The 18,154-nt window shown below is 47.6% G+C and overlaps 52 non-coding genes across 52 annotated transcripts; all 52 read right to left on the reverse strand.

The window, feature by feature from the left end:
- Positions 1 to 136: 136 nt before the first annotated feature.
- Positions 137 to 255, reverse strand: LOC145152990 (5S ribosomal RNA). The gene has a single exon (XR_013733513.1). It is a non-coding gene; the product is annotated as a 5S ribosomal RNA (ribosomal RNA).
- A 225-nt stretch (positions 256 to 480) lies between these two features.
- Positions 481 to 599, reverse strand: LOC145144910 (5S ribosomal RNA). The gene has a single exon (XR_013725911.1). It is a non-coding gene; the product is annotated as a 5S ribosomal RNA (ribosomal RNA).
- A 231-nt stretch (positions 600 to 830) lies between these two features.
- On the reverse strand, positions 831 to 949 carry LOC145144065 (5S ribosomal RNA). Its single transcript, XR_013725086.1, has one exon. It is a non-coding gene; the product is annotated as a 5S ribosomal RNA (ribosomal RNA).
- Positions 950 to 1,179: 230 nt separating this feature from the next.
- Positions 1,180 to 1,298, reverse strand: LOC145152991 (5S ribosomal RNA). The gene has a single exon (XR_013733515.1). It is a non-coding gene; the product is annotated as a 5S ribosomal RNA (ribosomal RNA).
- A 226-nt stretch (positions 1,299 to 1,524) lies between these two features.
- On the reverse strand, positions 1,525 to 1,643 carry LOC145144856 (5S ribosomal RNA). Its single transcript, XR_013725857.1, has one exon. It is a non-coding gene; the product is annotated as a 5S ribosomal RNA (ribosomal RNA).
- Positions 1,644 to 1,872: 229 nt separating this feature from the next.
- LOC145144867 (5S ribosomal RNA) lies at positions 1,873 to 1,991 on the reverse strand. The gene has a single exon (XR_013725868.1). It is a non-coding gene; the product is annotated as a 5S ribosomal RNA (ribosomal RNA).
- Positions 1,992 to 2,219: 228 nt separating this feature from the next.
- LOC145144878 (5S ribosomal RNA) lies at positions 2,220 to 2,338 on the reverse strand. Its single transcript, XR_013725879.1, has one exon. It is a non-coding gene; the product is annotated as a 5S ribosomal RNA (ribosomal RNA).
- A 229-nt stretch (positions 2,339 to 2,567) lies between these two features.
- LOC145154721 (5S ribosomal RNA) lies at positions 2,568 to 2,686 on the reverse strand. Its single transcript, XR_013735181.1, has one exon. It is a non-coding gene; the product is annotated as a 5S ribosomal RNA (ribosomal RNA).
- A 230-nt stretch (positions 2,687 to 2,916) lies between these two features.
- LOC145155302 (5S ribosomal RNA) lies at positions 2,917 to 3,035 on the reverse strand. The gene has a single exon (XR_013735750.1). It is a non-coding gene; the product is annotated as a 5S ribosomal RNA (ribosomal RNA).
- A 230-nt stretch (positions 3,036 to 3,265) lies between these two features.
- Positions 3,266 to 3,384, reverse strand: LOC145152992 (5S ribosomal RNA). Its single transcript, XR_013733516.1, has one exon. It is a non-coding gene; the product is annotated as a 5S ribosomal RNA (ribosomal RNA).
- Positions 3,385 to 3,611: 227 nt separating this feature from the next.
- LOC145144889 (5S ribosomal RNA) lies at positions 3,612 to 3,730 on the reverse strand. Its single transcript, XR_013725890.1, has one exon. It is a non-coding gene; the product is annotated as a 5S ribosomal RNA (ribosomal RNA).
- Positions 3,731 to 3,959: 229 nt separating this feature from the next.
- LOC145153975 (5S ribosomal RNA) lies at positions 3,960 to 4,078 on the reverse strand. The gene has a single exon (XR_013734464.1). It is a non-coding gene; the product is annotated as a 5S ribosomal RNA (ribosomal RNA).
- A 230-nt stretch (positions 4,079 to 4,308) lies between these two features.
- LOC145144900 (5S ribosomal RNA) lies at positions 4,309 to 4,427 on the reverse strand. The gene has a single exon (XR_013725902.1). It is a non-coding gene; the product is annotated as a 5S ribosomal RNA (ribosomal RNA).
- Positions 4,428 to 4,655: 228 nt separating this feature from the next.
- LOC145148004 (5S ribosomal RNA) lies at positions 4,656 to 4,774 on the reverse strand. Its single transcript, XR_013728901.1, has one exon. It is a non-coding gene; the product is annotated as a 5S ribosomal RNA (ribosomal RNA).
- A 229-nt stretch (positions 4,775 to 5,003) lies between these two features.
- On the reverse strand, positions 5,004 to 5,122 carry LOC145144913 (5S ribosomal RNA). The gene has a single exon (XR_013725914.1). It is a non-coding gene; the product is annotated as a 5S ribosomal RNA (ribosomal RNA).
- A 229-nt stretch (positions 5,123 to 5,351) lies between these two features.
- On the reverse strand, positions 5,352 to 5,470 carry LOC145145671 (5S ribosomal RNA). Its single transcript, XR_013726633.1, has one exon. It is a non-coding gene; the product is annotated as a 5S ribosomal RNA (ribosomal RNA).
- Positions 5,471 to 5,696: 226 nt separating this feature from the next.
- Positions 5,697 to 5,815, reverse strand: LOC145154426 (5S ribosomal RNA). The gene has a single exon (XR_013734897.1). It is a non-coding gene; the product is annotated as a 5S ribosomal RNA (ribosomal RNA).
- Positions 5,816 to 6,046: 231 nt separating this feature from the next.
- On the reverse strand, positions 6,047 to 6,165 carry LOC145143665 (5S ribosomal RNA). Its single transcript, XR_013724695.1, has one exon. It is a non-coding gene; the product is annotated as a 5S ribosomal RNA (ribosomal RNA).
- Positions 6,166 to 6,394: 229 nt separating this feature from the next.
- On the reverse strand, positions 6,395 to 6,513 carry LOC145148869 (5S ribosomal RNA). Its single transcript, XR_013729733.1, has one exon. It is a non-coding gene; the product is annotated as a 5S ribosomal RNA (ribosomal RNA).
- Positions 6,514 to 6,742: 229 nt separating this feature from the next.
- Positions 6,743 to 6,861, reverse strand: LOC145155924 (5S ribosomal RNA). Its single transcript, XR_013736352.1, has one exon. It is a non-coding gene; the product is annotated as a 5S ribosomal RNA (ribosomal RNA).
- A 229-nt stretch (positions 6,862 to 7,090) lies between these two features.
- On the reverse strand, positions 7,091 to 7,209 carry LOC145134545 (5S ribosomal RNA). The gene has a single exon (XR_013719208.1). It is a non-coding gene; the product is annotated as a 5S ribosomal RNA (ribosomal RNA).
- Positions 7,210 to 7,438: 229 nt separating this feature from the next.
- On the reverse strand, positions 7,439 to 7,557 carry LOC145140303 (5S ribosomal RNA). The gene has a single exon (XR_013722132.1). It is a non-coding gene; the product is annotated as a 5S ribosomal RNA (ribosomal RNA).
- Positions 7,558 to 7,788: 231 nt separating this feature from the next.
- On the reverse strand, positions 7,789 to 7,907 carry LOC145152429 (5S ribosomal RNA). The gene has a single exon (XR_013732948.1). It is a non-coding gene; the product is annotated as a 5S ribosomal RNA (ribosomal RNA).
- A 229-nt stretch (positions 7,908 to 8,136) lies between these two features.
- LOC145144925 (5S ribosomal RNA) lies at positions 8,137 to 8,255 on the reverse strand. Its single transcript, XR_013725925.1, has one exon. It is a non-coding gene; the product is annotated as a 5S ribosomal RNA (ribosomal RNA).
- Positions 8,256 to 8,491: 236 nt separating this feature from the next.
- Positions 8,492 to 8,610, reverse strand: LOC145155951 (5S ribosomal RNA). Its single transcript, XR_013736378.1, has one exon. It is a non-coding gene; the product is annotated as a 5S ribosomal RNA (ribosomal RNA).
- A 229-nt stretch (positions 8,611 to 8,839) lies between these two features.
- LOC145144938 (5S ribosomal RNA) lies at positions 8,840 to 8,958 on the reverse strand. Its single transcript, XR_013725936.1, has one exon. It is a non-coding gene; the product is annotated as a 5S ribosomal RNA (ribosomal RNA).
- A 229-nt stretch (positions 8,959 to 9,187) lies between these two features.
- On the reverse strand, positions 9,188 to 9,306 carry LOC145153518 (5S ribosomal RNA). Its single transcript, XR_013734020.1, has one exon. It is a non-coding gene; the product is annotated as a 5S ribosomal RNA (ribosomal RNA).
- Positions 9,307 to 9,535: 229 nt separating this feature from the next.
- Positions 9,536 to 9,654, reverse strand: LOC145147428 (5S ribosomal RNA). Its single transcript, XR_013728332.1, has one exon. It is a non-coding gene; the product is annotated as a 5S ribosomal RNA (ribosomal RNA).
- Positions 9,655 to 9,883: 229 nt separating this feature from the next.
- LOC145140308 (5S ribosomal RNA) lies at positions 9,884 to 10,002 on the reverse strand. Its single transcript, XR_013722133.1, has one exon. It is a non-coding gene; the product is annotated as a 5S ribosomal RNA (ribosomal RNA).
- A 231-nt stretch (positions 10,003 to 10,233) lies between these two features.
- On the reverse strand, positions 10,234 to 10,352 carry LOC145152430 (5S ribosomal RNA). Its single transcript, XR_013732949.1, has one exon. It is a non-coding gene; the product is annotated as a 5S ribosomal RNA (ribosomal RNA).
- A 229-nt stretch (positions 10,353 to 10,581) lies between these two features.
- On the reverse strand, positions 10,582 to 10,700 carry LOC145144949 (5S ribosomal RNA). Its single transcript, XR_013725947.1, has one exon. It is a non-coding gene; the product is annotated as a 5S ribosomal RNA (ribosomal RNA).
- Positions 10,701 to 10,936: 236 nt separating this feature from the next.
- Positions 10,937 to 11,055, reverse strand: LOC145155952 (5S ribosomal RNA). The gene has a single exon (XR_013736379.1). It is a non-coding gene; the product is annotated as a 5S ribosomal RNA (ribosomal RNA).
- Positions 11,056 to 11,284: 229 nt separating this feature from the next.
- Positions 11,285 to 11,403, reverse strand: LOC145144961 (5S ribosomal RNA). The gene has a single exon (XR_013725958.1). It is a non-coding gene; the product is annotated as a 5S ribosomal RNA (ribosomal RNA).
- A 229-nt stretch (positions 11,404 to 11,632) lies between these two features.
- LOC145153520 (5S ribosomal RNA) lies at positions 11,633 to 11,751 on the reverse strand. Its single transcript, XR_013734022.1, has one exon. It is a non-coding gene; the product is annotated as a 5S ribosomal RNA (ribosomal RNA).
- A 230-nt stretch (positions 11,752 to 11,981) lies between these two features.
- Positions 11,982 to 12,100, reverse strand: LOC145144973 (5S ribosomal RNA). The gene has a single exon (XR_013725969.1). It is a non-coding gene; the product is annotated as a 5S ribosomal RNA (ribosomal RNA).
- A 230-nt stretch (positions 12,101 to 12,330) lies between these two features.
- On the reverse strand, positions 12,331 to 12,449 carry LOC145144030 (5S ribosomal RNA). The gene has a single exon (XR_013725051.1). It is a non-coding gene; the product is annotated as a 5S ribosomal RNA (ribosomal RNA).
- Positions 12,450 to 12,678: 229 nt separating this feature from the next.
- Positions 12,679 to 12,797, reverse strand: LOC145144985 (5S ribosomal RNA). Its single transcript, XR_013725980.1, has one exon. It is a non-coding gene; the product is annotated as a 5S ribosomal RNA (ribosomal RNA).
- Positions 12,798 to 13,031: 234 nt separating this feature from the next.
- On the reverse strand, positions 13,032 to 13,150 carry LOC145155953 (5S ribosomal RNA). Its single transcript, XR_013736380.1, has one exon. It is a non-coding gene; the product is annotated as a 5S ribosomal RNA (ribosomal RNA).
- A 229-nt stretch (positions 13,151 to 13,379) lies between these two features.
- Positions 13,380 to 13,498, reverse strand: LOC145144996 (5S ribosomal RNA). The gene has a single exon (XR_013725991.1). It is a non-coding gene; the product is annotated as a 5S ribosomal RNA (ribosomal RNA).
- Positions 13,499 to 13,728: 230 nt separating this feature from the next.
- On the reverse strand, positions 13,729 to 13,847 carry LOC145153521 (5S ribosomal RNA). The gene has a single exon (XR_013734023.1). It is a non-coding gene; the product is annotated as a 5S ribosomal RNA (ribosomal RNA).
- Positions 13,848 to 14,076: 229 nt separating this feature from the next.
- On the reverse strand, positions 14,077 to 14,195 carry LOC145145008 (5S ribosomal RNA). The gene has a single exon (XR_013726002.1). It is a non-coding gene; the product is annotated as a 5S ribosomal RNA (ribosomal RNA).
- Positions 14,196 to 14,425: 230 nt separating this feature from the next.
- Positions 14,426 to 14,544, reverse strand: LOC145145019 (5S ribosomal RNA). Its single transcript, XR_013726013.1, has one exon. It is a non-coding gene; the product is annotated as a 5S ribosomal RNA (ribosomal RNA).
- Positions 14,545 to 14,772: 228 nt separating this feature from the next.
- Positions 14,773 to 14,891, reverse strand: LOC145145032 (5S ribosomal RNA). The gene has a single exon (XR_013726025.1). It is a non-coding gene; the product is annotated as a 5S ribosomal RNA (ribosomal RNA).
- A 229-nt stretch (positions 14,892 to 15,120) lies between these two features.
- On the reverse strand, positions 15,121 to 15,239 carry LOC145138016 (5S ribosomal RNA). Its single transcript, XR_013721300.1, has one exon. It is a non-coding gene; the product is annotated as a 5S ribosomal RNA (ribosomal RNA).
- A 230-nt stretch (positions 15,240 to 15,469) lies between these two features.
- LOC145144764 (5S ribosomal RNA) lies at positions 15,470 to 15,588 on the reverse strand. The gene has a single exon (XR_013725767.1). It is a non-coding gene; the product is annotated as a 5S ribosomal RNA (ribosomal RNA).
- A 229-nt stretch (positions 15,589 to 15,817) lies between these two features.
- LOC145139341 (5S ribosomal RNA) lies at positions 15,818 to 15,936 on the reverse strand. Its single transcript, XR_013721887.1, has one exon. It is a non-coding gene; the product is annotated as a 5S ribosomal RNA (ribosomal RNA).
- Positions 15,937 to 16,165: 229 nt separating this feature from the next.
- LOC145154032 (5S ribosomal RNA) lies at positions 16,166 to 16,284 on the reverse strand. The gene has a single exon (XR_013734518.1). It is a non-coding gene; the product is annotated as a 5S ribosomal RNA (ribosomal RNA).
- A 228-nt stretch (positions 16,285 to 16,512) lies between these two features.
- LOC145134552 (5S ribosomal RNA) lies at positions 16,513 to 16,631 on the reverse strand. Its single transcript, XR_013719209.1, has one exon. It is a non-coding gene; the product is annotated as a 5S ribosomal RNA (ribosomal RNA).
- Positions 16,632 to 16,860: 229 nt separating this feature from the next.
- LOC145144535 (5S ribosomal RNA) lies at positions 16,861 to 16,979 on the reverse strand. Its single transcript, XR_013725549.1, has one exon. It is a non-coding gene; the product is annotated as a 5S ribosomal RNA (ribosomal RNA).
- A 228-nt stretch (positions 16,980 to 17,207) lies between these two features.
- LOC145145043 (5S ribosomal RNA) lies at positions 17,208 to 17,326 on the reverse strand. Its single transcript, XR_013726036.1, has one exon. It is a non-coding gene; the product is annotated as a 5S ribosomal RNA (ribosomal RNA).
- A 228-nt stretch (positions 17,327 to 17,554) lies between these two features.
- On the reverse strand, positions 17,555 to 17,673 carry LOC145144765 (5S ribosomal RNA). Its single transcript, XR_013725768.1, has one exon. It is a non-coding gene; the product is annotated as a 5S ribosomal RNA (ribosomal RNA).
- A 229-nt stretch (positions 17,674 to 17,902) lies between these two features.
- Positions 17,903 to 18,021, reverse strand: LOC145145370 (5S ribosomal RNA). Its single transcript, XR_013726346.1, has one exon. It is a non-coding gene; the product is annotated as a 5S ribosomal RNA (ribosomal RNA).
- Positions 18,022 to 18,154: the final 133 nt, after the last annotated feature.

Genomic DNA, 18,154 nt, shown 5'->3' on the forward strand with positions numbered 1-18,154 from the left:
GCTCCGTTCCAAAAATACGAAGACCATGAACCATGAAACGGAGGCCACCCGAGCATAGAAATAGCAAGAAAGAAAAAAAAACAAAAAAAAAACCGCACGTAAAATCTAAAAAAACGCAAACGGACAAAGAAAAAGGGGGGTGCAACACGAGGACTTCCCATGGGGTCACCCATCCTAGTACTACTCTCGCCCAAGCACGCTTAACTGCGGAGTTCTGATGGGATCCGGTGCATTAGTGCTGGTATGATCGCACCCGAAATACTGTCCATGCTTATTGCTTGTATGTCTTAAAAGACACAGAACCTCCTTTGTTTTCGTACGCGAGGCGTGGGACCCACGTGACCGATCGGCTCCGTTCCAAAAATACGAAGACCATGAACCATGAAACGGAGGCCACCCGAGCATAGAAATAGCAAGAAAAAAAAACAAAAAAAAACCGCACGTAAAATCTAAAAAAACGCAAACGGACAACGAAAAAGGGGGGTGCAACACGAGGACTTCCCAGGGGGTCACCCATCCTAGTACTACTCTCGCCCAAGCACGCTTGACTGCGGAGTTCTGATGGGATCCGGTGCATTAGTGCTGGTATGATCGCAGCCGAAATACTATCCATGCTTATTGCTTGTATGTCTTAAAAGACGCAGAACCTCCTTTGTTTTCGTACGCGAGGCGTGGGACCCACGTGACCGATCGGCTCCGTTCCAAAAATACGAAGACCATGAACCATGAAACGGAGGCCACCCGAGCATAGAAATAGCAAGAAAGAAAAAAAAAACAAAAAAAAAACCGCACGTAAAATCTAAAAAAACGCAAACGGACAACGAAAAAGGGGGGTGCAACACGAGGACTTCCCAGGGGGTCACCCATCCTAGTACCACTCTCGCCCAAGCACGCTTAACTGCGGAGTTCTGATGGGATCCGGTGCATTAGTGCTGGAATGATCGCACCCGAAATACTATCCATGCTTATTGCTTGTATGTCTTAAAAGACGCAGAACCTCCTTTGTTTTCGTACGCGAGGCGTGGGACCCACGTGACCGATCGGCTCCGTTCCAAAAATACGAAGACCATGAACCATGAAACGGAGGCCACCCGAGCATAGAAATAGCAAGAAAGAAAAAAAAACAAAAAAAAAACCGCACGTAAAATCTAAAAAAACGCAAACGGACAAAGAAAAAGGGGGGTGCAACACGAGGACTTCCCATGGGGTCACCCATCCTAGTACTACTCTCGCCCAAGCACGCTTAACTGCGGAGTTCTGATGGGATCCGGTGCATTAGTGCTGGTATGATCGCACCCGAAATACTGTCCATGCTTATTGCTTGTATGTCTTAAAAGACACAGAACCTCCTTTGTTTTCGTACGCGAGGCGTGGGACCCACGTGACCGATCGGCTCCGTTCCAAAAATACGAAGACCATGAACCATGAAACGGAGGCCACCCGAGCATAGAAATCGCAAGAAAAAAAAACAAAAAAAAACCGCACGTAAAATCTAAAAAAACGCAAACGGACAACGAAAAAGGGGGGGTGCAACACGAGGACTTCCCAGGGGGTCACCCATCCTAGTACTACTCTCGCCCAAGCACGCTTAACTGCGGAGTTCTGATGGGATCCGGTGCATTAGTGCTGGTATGATCGCACCCGAAATACTATCCATGCTTATTGCTTTTATGTCTTAAAAGACGCAGAACCTCCTTTGTTTTCGTACGCGAGGCGTGGAACCCACGTGACCGATCGGCTCCGTTCCAAAAATACGAAAACCATCAACCATGAAGCGGAGGCCACCCGAGCATAGAAATAGCAAGAAAGAAAAAAAAACAAAAAAAAACCGCACGTAAAATCTAAAAAAACGCAAACGGACAACGAAAAAGGGGGGTGCAACACGAGGACTTCCCAGGGGGTCACCCATCCTAGTACTACTCTCGCCCAAGCACGCTTAACTGCGGAGTTCTGATGGGATCCGGTGCATTAGTGCTGGTATGATCGCACCCGAAATACTATCCATGCTTATTGCTTGTATGTCTTAAAAGACGCAGAACCTCCTTTGTTTTCGTACGCGAGGCGTGGGACCCACGTGACCGATCGGCTCCGTTCCAAAAATACGAAGACCATGAACCATGAAACGGAGGCCACCCGAGCATAGAAATAGCAAGAAAGAAAAAAAAACAAAAAAAACCGCACGTAAAATCTAAAAAAACGCAAACGGACAACGAAAAAAGGGGGTGCAACACGAGGACTTCCCAGGGGGTCACCCATCCTAGTACTACTCTCGCCCAAGCACGCTTAACTGCGGAGTTCTGATGGGATCCGGTGCATTAGTGCTGGTATGATCGCACCCGAAATACTATCCATGCTTATTGCTTGTATGTCTTAAAAGACGCAGAACCTCCTTTGTTTTCGTACGCGAGGCGTGGAACCCACGTGACCGATCGGCTCCGTTCCAAAAATACGAAAACCATCAACCATGAAGCGGAGGCCACCCGAGCATAGAAATAGCAAGAAAGAAAAAAAAACAAAAAAAAACCGCACGTAAAATCTAAAAAAACGCAAACGGACAACGAAAAAGGGGGGTGCAACACGAGGACTTCCCAGGGGGTCACCCATCCTAGTACTACTCTCGCCCAAGCACGCTTGACTGCGGAGTTCTGATGGGATCCGGTGCATTAGTGCTGGTATGATCGCACCCGAAATACTATCCATGCTTATTGCTTGTATGTCTTAAAAGACGCAGAACCTCCTTTGTTTTCGTACGCGAGGCGTGGGACCCACGTGACCGATCGGCTCCGTTCCAAAAATACGAAGACCATGAACCATGAAACGGAGGCCACCCGAGCATAGAAATAGCAAGAAAGAAAAAAAAAACAAAAAAAAACCGCACGTAAAATCTAAAAAAACGCAAACGGACAACGAAAAAGGGGGGTGCAACACGAGGACTTCCCAGGGGGTCACCCATCCTAGTACCACTCTCGCCCAAGCACGCTTAACTGCGGAGTTCTGATGGGATCCGGTGCATTAGTGCTGGTATGATCGCACCCGAAATACTATCCATGCTTATTGCTTGTATGTCTTAAAAGACGCAGAACCTCCTTTGTTTTCGTACGCGAGGCGTGGGACCCACGTGACCGATCGGCTCCGTTCCAAAAATACGAAGACCATGAACCATGAAACGGAGGCCACCCGAGCATAGAAATAGCAAGAAAGAAAAAAAAACAAAAAAAAAACCGCACGTAAAATCTAAAAAAACGCAAACGGACAACGAAAAAGGGGGGTGCAACACGAGGACTTCCCATGGGGTCACCCATCCTAGTACTACTCTCGCCCAAGCACGCTTAACTGCGGAGTTCTGATGGGATCCGGTGCATTAGTGCTGGTATGATCGCACCCGAAATACTGTCCATGCTTATTGCTTGTATGTCTTAAAAGACACAGAACCTCCTTTGTTTTCGTACGCGAGGCGTGGGACCCACGTGACCGATCGGCTCCGTTCCAAAAATACGAAGACCATGAACCATGAAACGGAGGCCACCCGAGCATAGAAATAGCAAGAAAAAAAAAACAAAAAAAAACCGCACGTAAAATCTAAAAAAACGCAAACGGACAACGAAAAAGGCGGGGTGCAACACGAGGACTTCCCAGGGGGTCACCCATCCTAGTACTACTCTCGCCCAAGCACGCTTAACTGCGGAGTTCTGATGGGATCCGGTGCATTAGTGCTGGTATGATCGCACCCGAAATACTATCCATGCTTATTGCTTTTATGTCTTAAAAGACGCAGAACCTCCTTTGTTTTCGTACGCGAGGCGTGGAACCCACGTGACCGATCGGCTCTGTTCCAAAAATACGAAAACCATCAACCATGAAGCGGAGGCCACCCGAGCATAGAAATAGCAAGAAAGAAAAAAAAACAAAAAAAAACCGCACGTAAAATCTAAAAAAACGCAAAAGGACAACGAAAAAGGGGGGTGCAACACGAGGACTTCCCAGGGGGTCACCCATCCTAGTACTACTCTCGCCCAAGCACGCTTAACTGCGGAGTTCTGATGGGATCCGGTGCATTAGTGCTGGTATGATCACACCCGAAATACTATCCATGCTTATTGCTTGTATGTCTTAAAAGACGCAGAACCTCCTTTGTTTTCGTACGCGAGGCGTGGGACCCACGTGACCGATCGGCTCCGTTCCAAAAATACGAAGACCATGAACCATGAAACGGAGGCCACCCGAGCATAGAAATAGCAAGAAAGAAAAAAAAACAAAAAAAAACCGCACGTAAAATCTAAAAAAACGCAAACGGACAACGAAAAAGGGGGGGTGCAACACGAGGACTTCCCAGGGGGTCACCCATCCTAGTACTACTCTCGCCCAAGCACGCTTAACTGCGGAGTTCTGATGGGATCCGGTGCATTAGTGCTGGTATGATCGCACCCGAAATACTATCCATGCTTATTGCTTGTATGTCTTAAAAGACGCAGAACCTCCTTTGTTTTCGTACGCGAGGCGTGGAACCCACGTGACCGATCGGCTCCGTTCCAAAAATACGAAAACCATCAACCATGAAGCGGAGGCCACCCGAGCATAGAAATAGCAAGAAAGAAAAAAAAACAAAAAAAAACCGCACGTAAAATCTAAAAAAACGCAAACGGACAACGAAAAAGGGGGTGCAACACGAGGACTTCCCAGGGGGTCACCCATCCTAGTACTACTCTCGCCCAAGCACGCTTAACTGCGGAGTTCTGATAGGATCCGATGCATTAGTGCTAGTATGATCGCACCCGAAATACTATCCATGCTTATTGCTTGTATGTCTTAAAAGACGCAGAACCTCCTTTGTTTTCGAACGCGAGGCGTGGGACCCACGTGACCGATCGGCTCCGTTCCAAAAATACGAAGACCATGAACCATGAAACGGAGGCCACCCGAGCATAGAAATAGCAAGAAAGAAAAAAAACAAAAAAAAAACCGCACGTAAAATCTAATAAAACGCAAACGGACAACGAAAAAGGGGGGTGCAACACGAGGACTTCCCAGGGGGTCACCCATCCTAGTACTACTCTCGCCCAAGCACGCTTAACTGCGGAGTTCTGATGGGATCCGGTGCATTAGTGCTGGTATGATCGCACCCGAAATACTATCCATGCTTATTGCTTGTATGTCTTAAAAGACGCAGAACCTCCTTTGTTTTCGTACGCGAGGCGTGAGACCCACGTGACCGATCAGCTCCGTTCCAAAAATACGAAAACCATCAACCATGAAGCGGAGGCCACCCGAGCATAGAAATAGCAAGAAAGAAAAAAAAACAAAAAAAAACCGCACGTAAAATCTAAAAAAACGCAAACGGACAACGAAAAAGGGGGTTGCAACACGAGGACTTCCCATGGGGTCACCCATCCTACTACTACTCTCGCCCAAGCACGCTTAACTGCGGAGTTCTGATGGGATCCGGTGCATTAGTGCTGGTATGATCGCACCCGAAATACTATCCATGCTTATTGCTTGTATGTCTTAAAAGACACAGAACCTCCTTTGTTTTCGTACGCGAGGCGTGGGACCCACGTGACCGATCGGCTCCGTTCCAAAAATACGAAGACCATGAACCATGAAACGGAGGCCACCCGAGCATAGAAATAGCAAGAAAAAAAAACAAAAAAAAACCGCACGTAAAATCTAAAAAAACGCAAACGGACAACGAAAAAGGGGGGGTGCAACACGAGGACTTCCCAAAGGGTCACCCATCCTAGTACTACTCTCGCCCAAGCACGCTTAACTGCGGAGTTCTGATGGGATCCGGTGCATTAGTGCTGGTATGATCGCACCCGAAATACTATCCATGCTTATTGCTTGTATGTCTTAAAAGACGCAGAACCTCCTTTGTTTTCGTACGCGAGGCGTGGGACCCACGTGACCGATCGGCTCCGTTCCAAAAATACGAAGACCATGAACCATGAAACGGAGGCCACCCGAGCATAGAAATAGCAAGAAAGAAAAAAAAAACAAAAAAAAAACCGCACGTAAAATCTAAAAAAACGCAAACGGACAACGAAAAAGGGGGGTGCAACACGAGGACTTCCCAGGGGGTCACCCATCCTAGTACTACTCTCGCCCAAGCACGCGTAACTGCGGAGTTCTGATGGGATCCGGTGCATTAGTGCTGGTATGATCGCACCCGAAATACTATCCATGCTTATTGCTTGTATGTCTTAAAAGACGCAGAACCTCCTTTGTTTTCGTACGCGAGGCGTGGAACCCACGTGACCGATCAGCTCCGTTCCAAAAATACGAAAACCATCAACCATGAAGCGGAGGCCACCCGAGCATAGAAATAGCAAGAAAGAAAAAAAAACAAAAAAAAACCGCACGTAAAATCTAAAAAAACGCAAACGGACAACGAAAAAGGGGGGTGCAACACGAGGACTTCCCAGGGGGTCACCCATCCTAGTACTACTCTCGCCCAAGCACGCTTAACTGCGGGGTTCTGATAGGATCCGGTGCATTAGTGCTAGTATGATCGCACCCGAAATACTATCCATGCTTATTGCTTGTATGTCTTAAAAGACGCAGAACCTCCTTTGTTTTCGAACGCGAGGCGTGGGACCCACGTGACCGATCGGCTCCGTTCCAAAAATACGAAGACCATGAACCATGAAACGGAGGCCACCCGAGCATAGAAATAGCAAGAAAGAAAAAAAACAAAAAAAAAACCGCACGTAAAATCTAAAAAAACGCAAACGGACAACGAAAAAGGGGGGTGCAACACGAGGACTTCCCAGGGGGTCACCCATCCTAGTACTACTCTCGCCCAAGCACGCTTAACTGCGGAGTTCTGATGGGATCCGATGCATTAGTGCTGGTATGATCGCACCCGAAATACTATCCATGCTTATTGCTTGTATGTCTTAAAAGACGCAGAACCTCCTTTGTTTTCGTACGCGAGGCGTGGGACCCACGTGACCGATCAGCTCCGTTCCAAAAATACGAAGACCATCAACCATGAAGCGGAGGCCACCCGAGCATAGAAATAGCAAGAAAGAAAAAAAAACAAAAAAAAACCGCACGTAAAATCTAAAAAAACGCAAACGGACAACGAAAAAGGGGGTTGCAACACGAGGACTTCCCATGGGGTCACCCATCCTAGTACTACTCTCGCCCAAGCACGCTTAACTGCGGAGTTCTGATGGGATCCGGTGCATTAGTGCTGGTATGATCGCACCCGAAATACTATCCATGCTTATTGCTTGTATGTCTTAAAAGACACAGAACCTCCTTTGTTTTCGTACGCGAGGCGTGGAACCCACGTGACCGATCGGCTCCGTTCCAAAAATACGAAAACCATCAACCATGAAGCGGAGGCCACCCGAGCATAGAAATAGCAAAAAAGAAAAAAAAACAAAAAAAAACCGCACGTAAAATCTAAAAAAACGCAAACGGACAACGAAAAAGGGGGGTGCAACACGAGGACTTCCCAGGGGGTCACCCATCCTAGTACTACTCTCGCCCAAGCACGCTTAATTGCGGAGTTCTGATGGGATCCGGTGCATTAGTGCTGGTATGATCGCACCCGAAATACTATCCATGCTTATTGCTTGTATGTCTTAAAAGACGCAGAACCTCCTTTGTTTTCGTACGCGAGGCGTGGGACCCACGTGACCGATCGGCTCCGTTCCAAAAATACGAAGACCATGAACCATGAAACGGAGGCCACCCGAGCATAGAAATAGCAAGAAAGAAAAAAAAAACAAAAAAAAAACCGCACGTAAAATCTAAAAAAACGCAAACGGACAACGAAAAAGGGGGGTGCAACACGAGGACTTCCCAGGGGGTCACCCATCCTAGTACTACTCTCGCCCAAGCACGCTTAACTACGGAGTTCTGATGGGATCCGGTGCATTAGTGCTGGTATGATCGCACCCGAAATACTATCCATGCTTATTGCTTGTATGTCTTAAAAGACGCAGAACCTCCTTTGTTTTCGTACGCGAGGCGTGGGACCCACGTGACCGATCGGCTCCGTTCCAAAAATACGAAGACCATGAACCATGAAACGGAGGCCACCCGAGCATAGAAATAGCAAGAAAGAAAAAAAAACAAAAAAAAACCGCACGTAAAATCTAAAAAAACGCAAACGGACAACGAAAAAGGGGGGTGCAACACGAGGACTTCCCAGGGGGTCACCCATCCTAGTACTACTCTCGCCCAAGCACGCTTAACTGCGGAGTTCTGATGGGATCCGGTGCATTAGTGCTGGTATGATCGCACCCAAAATACTATCCATGCTTATTGCTTGTATGTCTTAAAAGACGCAGAAACTCCTTTGTTTTCGTACGCGAGGCGTGGGACCCACGTGACCGATCAGCTCCGTTCCAAAAATACGAAGACCATCAACCATGAAGCGGAGGCCACCCGAGCATAGAAATAGCAAGAAAGAAAAAAAAAACAAAAAAAAACGCACGTAAAATCTAAAAAAACGCAAACGGACAACGAAAAAGGGGGGGGGGGGGTGCAACACGAGGACTTCCCATGGGGTCACCCATCCTAGTACTACTCTCGCCCAAGCACGCTTAACTACGGAGTTCTGATGGGATCCGGTGCATTAGTGCTGGCATGATCGCACCCGAAATACTGTCCATGCTTATTGCATGTATGTCTTAAAAGACACAGAACCTCCTTTGTTTTCGTACGCGAGGCGTGGGACCCACGTGACCGATCGGCTCCGTTCCAAAAATACGAAGACCATGAACCTTGAAATGGAGGCCACCCGAGCATAGAAATAGCAAGAAAAAAAAAACAAAAAAAAAACCGCACGTAAAATCTAAAAAAACGCAAACGGACAACGAAAAAGTGGGGGGTGCAACACGAGGACTTCCCAGGGGGTCACCCATCCTAGTACTACTCTCGCCCAAGCACGCTTAACTGCGGAGTTCTGATGGGATCCGGTGCATTAGTGCTGGTATGATCGCACCCGAAATACTATCCATGCTTATTGCTTGTATGTCTTAAAAGACGCAGAACCTCCTTTGTTTTCGTACGCGAGGCGTGGGACCCACGTGACCGATCGGCTCCGTTCCAAAAATACGAAGACCATGAACCATGAAACGGAGGCCACCCGAGCATAGAAATAGCAAGAAAGAAAAAAAAACAAAAAAAAACCGCACGTAAAATCTAAAAAAACGCAAACGGACAACGAAAAAGGGGGGTGCAACACGAGGACTTCTCAGGGGGTCACCCATCCTAGTACTACTCTCGCCCAAGCACGCTTAACTGCGGAGTTCTGATGGGATCCGGTGCATTAGTGCTGGTATGATCGCACCCGAAATACTATCCATGCTTATTGCTTGTATGTCTTAAAAGACGCAGAACCTCCTTTGTTTTCGTACGCGAGGCGTGGAACCCACGTGACCGATCGGCTCCGTTCCAAAAATACGAAAACCATCAACCATGAAGCGGAGGCCACCCGAGCATAGAAATAGCAAGAAAGAAAAAAAAACAAAAAAAAACCGCACGTAAAATCTAAAAAAACGCAAACGGACAACGAAAAAGGGGGGTGCAACACGAGGACTTCCCAGGGGGTCACCCATCCTAGTACTACTCTCGCCCAAGCACGCTTAACTGCGGGGTTCTGATAGGATCCGGTGCATTAGTGCTGGTATGATCGCACCCGAAATACTATCCATGCTTATTGCTTGTATGTCTTAAAAGACGCAGAACCTCCTTTGTTTTCGAACGCGAGGCGTGGGACCCACGTGACCGATCGGCTCCGTTCCAAAAATACGAAAACCATCAACCATGAAGCGGAGGCCACCCGAGCATAGAAATAGCAAAAAAGAAAAAAAAACAAAAAAAAACCGCACGTAAAATCTAAAAAAACGCAAACGGACAACGAAAAAGGGGGGTGCAACACGAGGACTTCCCAGGGGGTCACCCATCCTAGTACTACTCTCGCCCAAGCACGCTTAATTGCGGAGTTCTGATGGGATCCGGTGCATTAGTGCTGGTATGATCGCACCCGAAATACTATCCATGCTTATTGCTTGTATGTCTTAAAAGACGCAGAACCTCCTTTGTTTTCGTACGCGAGGCGTGGGACCCACGTGACCGATCGGCTCCGTTCCAAAAATACGAAGACCATGAACCATGAAACGGAGGCCACCCGAGCATAGAAATAGCAAGAAAGAAAAAAAAAACAAAAAAAAAACCGCACGTAAAATCTAAAAAAACGCAAACGGACAACGAAAAAGGGGGGTGCAACACGAGGACTTCCCAGGGGGTCACCCATCCTAGTACTACTCTCGCCCAAGCACGCTTAACTACGGAGTTCTGATGGGATCCGGTGCATTAGTGCTGGTATGATCGCACCCGAAATACTATCCATGCTTATTGCTTGTATGTCTTAAAAGACGCAGAACCTCCTTTGTTTTCGTACGCGAGGCGTGGGACCCACGTGACCGATCGGCTCCGTTCCAAAAATACGAAGACCATGAACCATGAAACGGAGGCCACCCGAGCATAGAAATAGCAAGAAAGAAAAAAAAACAAAAAAAAACCGCACGTAAAATCTAAAAAAACGCAAACGGACAACGAAAAAGGGGGGTGCAACACGAGGACTTCCCAGGGGGTCACCCATCCTAGTACTACTCTCGCCCAAGCACGCTTAACTGCGGAGTTCTGATGGGATCCGGTGCATTAGTGCTGGTATGATCGCACCCAAAATACTATCCATGCTTATTGCTTGTATGTCTTAAAAGACGCAGAAACTCCTTTGTTTTCGTACGCGAGGCGTGGGACCCACGTGACCGATCAGCTCCGTTCCAAAAATACGAAGACCATCAACCATGAAGCGGAGGCCACCCGAGCATAGAAATAGCAAGAAAGAAAAAAAAAACAAAAAAAAACGCACGTAAAATCTAAAAAAACGCAAACGGACAACGAAAAAGGGGGGGGGGGGGTGCAACACGAGGACTTCCCATGGGGTCACCCATCCTAGTACTACTCTCGCCCAAGCACGCTTAACTACGGAGTTCTGATGGGATCCGGTGCATTAGTGCTGGCATGATCGCACCCGAAATACTGTCCATGCTTATTGCATGTATGTCTTAAAAGACACATAACCTCCTTTGTTTTCGTACGCGAGGCGTGGGACCCACGTGACCGATCGGCTCCGTTCCAAAAATACGAAGACCATGAACCTTGAAATGGAGGCCACCCGAGCATAGAAATAGCAAGAAAAAAAAAACAAAAAAAAAACCGCACGTAAAATCTAAAAAAACGCAAACGGACAACGAAAAAGTGGGGGGTGCAACACGAGGACTTCCCAGGGGGTCACCCATCCTAGTACTACTCTCGCCCAAGCACGCTTAACTGCGGAGTTCTGATGGGATCCGGTGCATTAGTGCTGGTATGATCGCACCCGAAATACTATCCATGCTTATTGCTTGTATGTCTTAAAAGACGCAGAACCTCCTTTGTTTTCGTACGCGAGGCGTGGGACCCACGTGACCGATCGGCTCCGTTCCAAAAATACGAAGACCATGAACCATGAAACGGAGGCCACCCGAGCATAGAAATAGCAAGAAAGAAAAAAAAACAAAAAAAAACCGCACGTAAAATCTAAAAAAACGCAAACGGACAACGAAAAAGGGGGGTGCAACACGAGGACTTCTCAGGGGGTCACCCATCCTAGTACTACTCTCGCCCAAGCACGCTTAACTGCGGAGTTCTGATGGGATCCGGTGCATTAGTGCTGGTATGATCGCACCCGAAATACTATCCATGCTTATTGCTTGTATGTCTTAAAAGACGCAGAACCTCCTTTGTTTTCGTACGCGAGGCGTGAAACCCACGTGACCGATCGGCTCCGTTCCAAAAATACGAAAACCATCAACCATGAAGCGGAGGCCACCCGAGCATAGAAATAGCAAGAAAGAAAAAAAAACAAAAAAAAACCGCACGTAAAATCTAAAAAAACGCAAACGGACAACGAAAAAGGGGGGGTGCAACACGAGGACTTCCCAGGGGGTCACCCATCCTAGTACTACTCTCGCCCAAGCACGCTTAACTGCGGAGTTCTGATGGGATCCGGTGCATTAGTGCTGGTATGATCGCACCCGAAATACTATCCATGCTTATTGCTTGTATGTCTTAAAAGACGCAGAACCTCCTTTGTTTTCGTACGCGAGGCGTGGGACCCACGTGACCGATCGGCTCCGTTCCAAAAATACGAAGACCATGAACCATGAAACGGAGGCCACCCGAGCATAGAAATAGCAAGAAAGAAAAAAAAACAAAAAAAAAACCGCACGTAAAATCTAAAAAAACGCAAACGGACAACGAAAAAGGGGGGTGCAACACGAGGACTTCCCAGGGGGTCACCCATCCTAGTACTACTCTCGCCCAAGCACGCTTAACTACGGGGTTCTGATGGGATCCGGTGCATTAGTGCTGGTATGATCGCACCCGAAATACTATCCATGCTTATTGCTTGTATGTCTTAAAAGACGCAGAACCTCCTTTGTTTTCGTACGCGAGGCGTGGGACCCACGTGACCGATCGGCTCCGTTTCAAAAATACGAAGACCATGAACCATGAAACGGAGGCCACCCGAGCATAGAAATAGCAAGAAAGAAAAAAAAAACAAAAAAAACCGCACGTAAAATCTAAAAAAACGCAAACGGACAACGAAAAAGGGGGGTGCAACACGAGGACTTCCCAGGGGGTCACCCATCCTAGTACTACTCTCGCCCAAGCACGCTTAACTGCGGAGTTCTGATGGGATCCGGTGCATTAGTGCTGGTATGATCGCACCCAAAATACTATCCATGCTTATTGCTTGTATGTCTTAAAAGACGCAGAAACTCCTTTGTTTTCGTACGCGAGGCGTGGGACCCACGTGACCGATCAGCTCCGTTCCAAAAATACGAAGACCATCAACCATGAAGCGGAGGCCACCCGAGCATAGAAATAGCAAGAAAGAAAAAAAAAACAAAAAAAAACGCACGTAAAATCTAAAAAAACGCAAACGGACAACGAAAAAGGGGGGGGGGGTGCAACACGAGGACTTCCCATGGGGTCACCCATCCTAGTACTACTCTCGCCCAAGCACGCTTAACTACGGAGTTCTGATGGGATCCGGTGCATTAGTGCTGGCATGATCGCACCCGAAATACTGTCCATGCTTATTGCGTGTATGTCTTAAAAGACACAGAACCTCCTTTGTTTTCGTACGCGAGGCGTGGGACCCACGTGACCGATCGGCTCCGTTCCAAAAATACGAAGACCATGAACCTTGAAATGGAGGCCACCCGAGCATAGAAATAGCAAGAAAAAAAAAACAAAAAAAAAACCGCACGTAAAATCTAAAAAAACGCAAACGGACAACGAAAAAGTGGGGGGTGCAACACGAGGACTTCCCAGGGGGTCACCCATCCTAGTACTACTCTCGCCCAAGCACGCTTAACTGCGGAGTTCTGATGGGATCCGGTGCATTAGTGCTGGTATGATCGCACCCGAAATACTATCCATGCTTATTGCTTTTATGTCTTAAAAGACGCAGAACCTCCTTTGTTTTCGTACGCGAGGCGTGGAATCCACGTGACCGATCGGCTCCGTTCCAAAAATACGAAAACCATCAACCATGAAGCGGAGGCCACCCGAGCATAGAAATAGCAAGAAAGAAAAAAAAAACAAAAAAAAACCGCACGTAAAATCTAAAAAAACGCAAACGGACAACGAAAAAGGGGGGTGCAACACGAGGACTTCTCAGGGGGTCACCCATCCTAGTACTACTCTCGCCCAAGCACGCTTAACTGCGGAGTTCTGATGGGATCCGGTGCATTAGTGCTGGTATGATCGCACCCGAAATACTATCCATGCTTATTGCTTGTATGTCTTAAAAGACGCAGAACCTCCTTTGTTTTCGTACGCGAGGCGTGGAACCCACGTGACCGATCGGCTCCGTTCCAAAAATACGAAAACCATCAACCATGAAGCGGAGGCCACCCGAGCATAGAAATAGCAAGAAAGAAAAAAAAACAAAAAAAAACCGCACGTAAAATCTAAAAAAACGCAAACGGACAACGAAAAAGGGGGGTGCAACACGAGGACTTCCCAGGGGGTCACCCATCCTAGTACTACTCTCGCCCAAGCACGCTTAACTGCGGAGTTCTGATGGGATCCGGTGCATTAGTGCTGGTATGATCGCACCCGAAATACTATCCATGCTTATTGCTTGTATGTCTTAAAAGACGCAGAACCTCCTTTGTTTTCGTACGCGAGGCGTGGGACCCACGTGACCGATCGGCTCCGTTCCAAAAATACGAAGACCATGAACCATGAAACGGAGGCCACCCGAGCATAGAAATAGCAAGAAAGAAAAAAAAACAAAAAAAAAACCGCACGTAAAATCTAAAAAAACGCAAACGGACAACGAAAAAGGGGGGTGCAACACGAGGACTTCCCAGGGGGTCACCCATCCTAGTACTACTCTCGCCCAAGCACGCTTAACTGCGGAGTTCTGATGGGATCCGGTGCATTAGTGCTGGTATGATCGCACCCGAAATACTATCCATGCTTATTGCTTGTATGTCTTAAAAGACGCAGAACCTCCTTTGTTTTCGTACGCGAGGCGTGGGACCCACGTGACCGATCGGCTCCGTTCCAAAAATACGAAGACCATGAACCATGAAACGGAGGCCACCCGAGCATAGAAATAGCAAGAAAGAAAAAAAACAAAAAAAAACCGCACGTAAAATCTAGAAAAACGCAAACGGACAACGAAAAAGGGGGGTGCAACACGAGGACTTCCCAGGGGGTCACCCATCCTAGTACTACTCTCGCCCAAGCACGCTTAACTGCGGAGTTCTGATGGGATCCGGTGCATTAGTGCTGGTATGATCGCACCCGAAATACTATCCATGCTTATTCCTTGTATGTCTTAAAAGACGCAGAACCTCCTTTGTTTTCGTACGCGAGGCGTGGAACCCACGTGACCGATCGGCTCCGTTCCAAAAATACGAAAACCATCAACCATGAAGCGGAGGCCACCCGAGCATAGAAATAGCAAGAAAGAAAAAAAAACAAAAAAAAACCGCACGTAAAATCTAAAAAAATGCAAACGGACAACGAAAAAGGGGGGTGCAACACGAGGACTTCCCAGGGGGTCACCCATCCTAGTACTACTCTCGCCCAAGCACGCTTAACTGCGGAGTTCTGATAGGATCCGGTGCATTAGTGCTGGTATGATCGCACCCGAAATACTATCCATGCTTATTGCTTGTATGTCTTAAAAGACGCAGAACCTCCTTTGTTTTCGTACGCGAGGCGTGGGACCCACGTGACCGATCGGCTCCGTTCCACAAATACGAAGACCATGAACCATGAAACGGAGGCCACCCGAGCATAGAAATAGCAAGAAAGAAAAAAAACAAAAAAAAAACTGCACGTAAAATCTAAAAAAACGCAAACGGACAACGAAAAAGGGGGGGTGCAAGACGAGGACTTCCCACGGGGTCACCCATCCTAGTACTACTCTCGCCCAAGCACACTTAACTGCGGAGTTCTGATGGGATCCGGTGCATTAGTGCTGGTATGATCGCACCCAAAATACTATCCATGCTTATTGCTTGTATGTCTTAAAAGACGCAGAACCTCCTTTGTTTTCGTACGCGAGGCGTGGGACCCACGTGACCGATCAGCTCCGTTCCAAAAATACGAAGACCATCAACCATGAAGCGGAGGCCACCCGAGCATAGAAATAGCAAGAAAGAAAAAAAAACAAAAAAAAACCGCACGTAAAATTTAAAAAAACGCAAACGGACAACGAAAAAGGGGATTGCAACACGAGGACTTCCCATGGGGTCACCCATCCTAGTACTACTCTCGCCCAAGCACGCTTAACTGCGGAGTTCTGATGGGATCCGGTGCATTAGTGCTGGTATGATCGCACCCGAAATACTGTCCATGCTTATTGCTTGTATGTCTTAAAAGACACAGAACCTCCTTTGTTTTCGTACGCGTGGCGTGGGACCCACGTGACCGATCGGCTCCGTTCCAAAAATACGAAGACCATGAACCATGAAACGGAGGCCACCCGAGCATAGAAATAGCAAGAAAGAAAAAAAACAAAAAAAAAACCGCACGTAAAATCTAAAAAAACGCAAACGGACAACGAAAAAGGGGGGTGCAACACGAGGACTTCCCAGGGGGTCACCCATCCTAGTACTACTCTCGCCCAAGCACACTTAACTGCGGAGTTCTGATGGGATCCGGTGCATTAGTGCTGGTATGATCGCACCCAAAATACTATCCATGCTTATTGCTTGTATGTCTTAAAAGACGCAGAACCTCCTTTGTTTTCGTACGCGAGGCGTGGGACCCACGTGACCGATCAGCTCCGTTCCAAAAATACGAAGACCATCAACCATGAAGCAGAGGCCACCCGAGCATAGAAATAGCAAGAAAGAAAAAAAACAAAAAAAAACCGCACGTAAAATTTAAAAAAACGCAAACGGACAACGAAAAAGGGGGTTGCAACACGAGGACTTCCCATGGGGTCACCCATCCTAGTACTACTCTCGCCCAAGCACGCTTAACTGCGGAGTTCTGATGGGATCCGGTGCATTAGTGCTGGTATGATCGCACCCGAAATACTGTCCATGCTTATTGCTTGTATGTCTTAAAAGACACAGAACCTCCTTTGTTTTCGTACGCGAGGCGTGGGACCCACGTGACCGATCGGCTCCGTTCCAAAAATACGAAGACCATGAACCATGAAACGGAGGCCACCCGAGCATAGAAATAGCAAGAAAGAAAAAAAAACAAAAAAAAACCGCACGTAAAATTTAAAAAAACGCAAACGGACAACGAAAAAGGGGGTTGCAACACGAGGACTTCCCAGGGGGTCACCCATCCTAGTACTACTCTCGCCCAAGCACGCTTAACTGCAGAGTTCTGATGGGATCCGGTGCATTAGTGCTGGTATGATCGCACCCGAAATACTATCCATGCTTATTGCTTGTATGTCTTAAAAGACGCAGAACCTCCTTTGTTTTCGTACGCGAGGCGTGGGACCCACGTGACCGATCGGCTCCGTTCCAAAAATACGAAGACCATGAACCAAGAAACGGAGGCCACCCGAGCATAGAAATAGCAAGAAAGAAAAAAACAAAAAAAAAATCACACTTAAAATCTAGAAAAACGCAAACGGACAACGAAAAAGGGGGGTGCAACACGAGGACTTCCCAGGGGGTCACCCATCCTAGTACTACTCTCGCCCAAGCACGCTTAACTGCGGAGTTCTGATGGGATCCGGTGCATTAGTGCTGGTATGATCGCACCCGAAATACTATCCATGCTTATTGCTTGTATGTCTTAAAAGACGCAGAACCTCCTTTGTTTTCGTACACGAGGCGTGGGACCCACGTGACCGATCGGCTCCGTTCCACAAATACGAAGACCATGAACCATGAAACGGAGGCCACCCGAGCATAGAAATAGCAAGAAAGAAAAAAAACAAAAAAAAACTGCACGTAAAATCTAAAAAAACGCAAACGGACAACGAAAAAGGGGGGTGCAAGACGAGGACTTCCCACGGGGTCACCCATCCTAGTACTACTCTCGCCCAAGCACACTTAACTGCGGAGTTCTGATGGGATCCGGTGCATTAGTGCTGGTATGATCGCACCCAAAATACTATCCATGCTTATTGCTTGTATGTCTTAAAAGACGCAGAACCTCATTTGTTTTCGTACGCGAGGCGTGGGACCCACGTGACCGATCAGCTCCGTTCCAAAAATACGAAGACCATCAACCATGAAGCGGAGGCCACCCGAGCATAAAAATAGCAAGAAAGAAAAAAAAACAAAAAAAAACCGCACGTAAAATTTAAAAAAACGCAAACGGACAACGAAAAAGGGGATTGCAACGCGAGGACTTCCCATGGGGTCACCCATCCTAGTACTACTCTCGCCCAAGCACGCTTAACTGCGGAGTTCTGATGGGATCCGGTGCATTAGTGCTGGTATGATCGCACCCGAAATACTGTCCATGCTTATTGCTTGTATGTCTTAAAAGACACAGAACCTCCTTTGTTTTCGTACGCGAGGCGTGGGACCCACGTGACCGATCGGCTCCGTTCCAAAAATACGAAGACCATGAACCATGAAAC

Source organism: Lactuca virosa, chromosome 1 (assembly GCF_052849685.1).
Source record: "Lactuca virosa cultivar CGN04683 chromosome 1, Lactuca_virosa_CGN04683_v6, whole genome shotgun sequence".
NCBI classification, from domain to species: Eukaryota; Viridiplantae; Streptophyta; class Magnoliopsida; order Asterales; family Asteraceae; genus Lactuca; species Lactuca virosa.